The sequence below is a fragment of the Alligator sinensis genome, unplaced genomic scaffold, assembly GCF_000455745.1.
Source record: "Alligator sinensis unplaced genomic scaffold, ASM45574v1 scaffold109_1, whole genome shotgun sequence".
In the NCBI taxonomy this organism is placed as follows: Eukaryota; Metazoa; Chordata; order Crocodylia; family Alligatoridae; genus Alligator; species Alligator sinensis.
In genome coordinates, this window is record NW_005841852.1 from 2,616,269 (window position 1) to 2,620,977 (window position 4,709).

General features: G+C 43.5%; 1 protein-coding gene across 2 annotated transcripts in view; it reads left to right on the top strand.

The window, feature by feature from the left end:
* Positions 1 to 4,230: 4,230 nt before the first annotated feature.
* The window catches only part of KAT6B (lysine acetyltransferase 6B), a 229,093-nt gene continuing 228,614 nt past the window's right edge, over positions 4,231 to 4,709 (top strand). The window contains exon 1 of one of the 2 annotated variants that reach the window (XM_025212748.1): positions 4,231 to 4,479. The gene's annotated coding sequence lies outside the window, so the exon portion shown is untranslated. The remainder of the gene's footprint in view (positions 4,480 to 4,709) is intronic. The other variant, XM_025212763.1, reaches the window with a different exon arrangement.

A 4,709-nucleotide genomic window follows, 5' to 3' on the forward strand; every position in this document is an offset into this window, starting at 1 on the left:
TGGAATCCAGAGCCATAGCTTAGCTCTGAGCTGGGGCAGTGAGGCAGACCAGAAGATGAGGTAAAGCTGCAGAACCTGTCTACCTGCCCAGTCTGCAGAGATGCTTCTGGGGTGGCCACACAAATACAGGAGATAATGTGCTGAATTGTCCCCAAGGCCACTTGAGCAAGTTGTTTGAGCCAGGAAAGCATGCTGGTGGATACTTTTATATAGGTATATTTGGCAATAAGACAATAGATCTTGGGTGACATCCTGACTCTTTTGAAGTCAAAGGAATTTTTGCAATTGACTTTGATGGGGTCAGGATTTCACTGTTTAACAGGTCCAAAAGAGATAAATAGGGGCCTATTATTAAGCCAACATGAACAACTTTTTTTTTCTAATTTTTTATCAAAAGAATGGACTGTGATGATTCAAAGAAAGGGTAACCCATTGGGTGAAGGACATGCATTTTGAAAACAGACTCTGTGTATTTTTTTAGATGACAAAGACCTTACACTTCAAAGCAGCTGCTAATTTGTTAACACTTAGCTGAGGTTTGTTTGTTTCACACAAATTAAGTAAAATGAAGTGGTTTAAACTGAAGGTTGAAACTGCATCCTCTTCTTGATCCTCTGGGGCCAAATTTCACCCCTGGAGTAACTTCACTGAGTTCCAGGGAGTTGTACCAGGGATTAAGGACCTGATCCAGCAAACTCCAACACACAAATAACTGACAGATATTTGTAAGACTGGGCCCTAATTTATTACTTTTATGTATACATAATGCTGAAAGTAAGCACTGTAGGCAGATCTGAATGCAGCATTTCATCTCTATGGGCATTTTTACACATGCTCCAGGGGTGGGGTGGAAGTGCTTTAATTAGAGCAGCTCTGAGACTTGCTATAGTTAAAGCACCCTGAGCGTATCAGCGCCTCCATACTTCAAAATGGTGGAGGGGGGTGCTTTAGCTAAACCAGGGAGGTCCAACCTTTTTGAATGTGGGGCTGGATCATGAACTTTTTATCACCCAGTGGGCCGGTGAGCCATATTCAAAGACCTCACAGGAAGTGGTATCACATCACGCCCCCCAAACGCAAGTACAGTGTTTACTTCTGTTTCCCATCGCAGAACCTTGGGCCTCAGAAAACAGCTTGGGGGGGCTGCATGGTGGCCCACGGGCTGTATGTTGGACAAGCCTGATCTAAACCTTGTTGAATGAGCAATGGTTAAAGCAACCTGCCGCCAGTTTGACACGCAGGGGCACTGATACACAAGATACGGAGGCTGGCTGGAGCACGTTAATTACCATGCTCCAGCAGGCTCGAGTTTTGTAACCCCACAATTAAAAGGATTCTGTTAGATAGAGCCACAAGAGCCTGAGTTCTGGAAATCCTGGGCATCCACAACTCCAATAGAAGTAGGTAGCAGCTGAAGGTGCTCCTCAGTGATAGGAATCCTCCCTTAAAATCTTGGTTTCATTGACTTGCGTCTCCAATTTGTGTGCAAGAATACTAGAGAACTATTTAGCATATGGGTATGTGTCTACAGTGCAGTAGCTCAGTCTTGCATGTCTTTTTTCACAGGAAAAAGTAATAAAATTATTAGAAATATCATACAAGCAAGGAAACTGACAGGGGAGGGAGACTGGAATCAAACCACTTCCTATCCTACAAGGTGCAGGTACAATGCAGTGCTTTTGATCTTGGAAAGTATTTACTAGAGGCCTCTTGTCAGGAGGGAGAGTAATATATAGTACATTTCACCCTTAGGTGTCTAGACACCTCTCCGTGCTCAGGGGCATTATCTGGTGTTGTAACTCATTAGTGCTAACAGTAGTTATGGTCATGCAAGTCCCCTAGAGTTCGATGGGCAAAGACATCCTTTGTTATGATTTTTTTTCTTTGCTTATACTGACTTCTTTCTCTCCCTAACATCCTTCTAATTTGTATATGCACCTCATGCTAAATTTTGTTTCTAATTAAGAGGTGGTTTGCTTGTATCTGATTAAACAGTATACAATCTAGGGATGTCAGATTTAACTTAATTTGCAAACTACAATGCAAAGTGTTTGTGAAATAAAAATAGAACTGAGTTAGCCCCCACCCTTCTAGCATCTAGGGCTTGTCTAACATTTTTTTCCAAATTAAAATGTCCTAAATTCATGAGAGACAATTGTTTTTAAAGGCCAGTTTTTGGGACTTGGATAATCTACTTTGCGAAAGGATGAAGGTAATTTTGGAATGAGTTAATGCAGAAAAAAAACCTGTACAGTCTTTACATTTACCATGTGAACCGCATGGATATGCATAACATTAAGAATGTGAATAAGTGTGTGGAACAGCTTTTTGGGTCAAATAAGTGCTTTAAAACATGGATTTCTTCAGTACGTTATTTTGAATGTTATTTTTTCTTCAAAAAACAAAACTTTTACAAATCTAGCACTGCATAACATTTCCTTTTAGGCAAAACCATTTTAGATTGGGAAGAAATGAGGAAGAATATCTGAAAATAGCAACTGTTACTATTTCTATCAGCCCTGTAATGTATGACATTAGTACACTCCTAACTCCAAAATGGCCTAAGAGATTGTCAAATTTTCCCTGGTGTTTTGTTTCCTGGATTGAGGTATGTCAAGACAAGTTTCAGTTTCAAGAGTTTTTGGGTTTTTTTTACCACCAACTAAGCTGTAAGCCTTCTGTAAAAGGAGTTTACAATGAAAATGTTGATACTACATTCAGAATGTGTTTCAACTGTAATGCCATGCTGTATCTGTCATCACATTATGATTTATAGAATCTTCCAATAATTAAAAAACTTATTTTTAAACATGACCAAATCCACAGTGTTACATGAATGCTGTGAAGGGTGAAAATGATTCTCCAACAAGCACTAAATCAACGCACAAAACAAAATTGACCTCCATGATGTTAAAATACTGCACTTCAGAAGAGAAAACACTGAGGAAATAACTTCAGTCAACAGATGTTGTTCCATAGATATAAACTGGAATAACATTTTCACCCAGTGGCTTTCTGTAAATAGCCTGCTCAGTTTTACACTGCTCTAAAACATCACAAAGCAGCTGCCTCATCTGCAATCTGCACCACTTGACTTCCAAAATAGTTGTAATAAAACCTAATGTTTAATATTAATATGGAAACTTGGTTCCCCTGATGATCTACATGGAATACCTGATCTATTTCTTGGGAAAGACCTTTGGGATTTATTAGAGCAACTCACTTCCTATCTACTCTCTGCGTGGAGAGCTTTTTCTCTTTTTCCCACTTCTCTACAGGAACTTCACAAGACTTTGTGGGTCAGTGCTTACAAAGAGACAACTTTGAAAGCAGCATTTTGTTCACCATGCATGGGAGGGGAATTTTATGCGACAGCTCATGCAATTACGCTCATCATGTTGGCCAGATTCAGACCCAAGCTGAGAGTCTGAAAAAGATAATGGAGCAAGTTACCTGTCACGCTACCATATGTTATCAGGCAGGTACCATTCTATTATAGTAGACTTTGCCAACTGTGATGCTTGCTACCTAGGGCTAAGCATAAGCAAACGTCTGAAGGTATTTCATATTCCAACTAATCTCTGCCCTCAGCATGTCACTCAAGACTGACAAAGGGTGTACCCCCAAACACATTGAAATCAGTAAGCCCTGCCCCCTGAAATAAGTTCTTCCTAATAATATGCACAGCCTTCTAGAGAAGGGAACCATCCCAAATTTGATCATCCTCTGCCAACTCCATAAAGATTGCTTCTAATACAGACTGGAGGAGGGTGGGGGCAGACAGTGGTGGCAGGGAGATCTAGACTCCCTCATTTTGGATTGAAGCTTCTCACCATGAAGGATTTTGCTGTCCATGGGTTTGTCCCCCCATGGATGCATGTAAATCCTCCCCCTCTAGCCCATTCAAATGATCCAAGGAGCCAGAGAATGCTGCAGGATGCTGGAAAATCATCAGAGGTTCATCATAACCACATTCCTCCCCAAAACCCAGCCCCACTAATCCCAGCCCTTCCCTCCAAGATGCCTGAAGTGTATCCCAGCTCTAACCCATCTGGCACTGATGATGACCCCCACCCCCTAAACTTTCTCCCCCTCCATTTTATTTGGGGGGGTGAAGCTCAATTTCCTACTTGCCAGCAGCAGATCAAAAAAGTGGGGAGGGACCTCGTCTGTCATAGCCTATGTAGATTAACCTTTCAATTAGCTGCGATCAGGTCCTGTGTTTTAGCACCAGTCTTTGCAATCTGCGTCCATTTAGCATCGGGAAGGCTTTGGGGTGGATTATTTTTGGGGGGTTGTTTCAGTTAATAATCATAATTGTTTGTGCTGGGGGCGCTTCACCCCCCTCCCCGGCTTCCCTCCCAGCAGGGTCTGAGCGTTTGCCACCCGTCTTGGTGAGCCTGCTCCCTGCCCCCCAGCCTTTTTGTGTGTTATTTTGGAGTCAGAAGAGGAGCCCCACGGAGGAGGAGGGCGGCCAAGGTAGAGTCTCTCTCTTATTCGACAGACACATGGGCAGAGCTCGTCTTTTCCTCTCCAAGGGGGTTCCGCGAGGCCCCCGCGGCCGGTCCCCCCCTCGCCGCCGGCCTGGGGTTGCGCGGGGGGAAGGGCTGGGGGCGGCGGTGTTGTTGTTGTGCTCCCGGCTCGGGCTGCAGCCGGGAGGGAGCGGGGGAGAAGCCGCGCTCGCTTCCAGGGGCTGCACATTCCGCAGG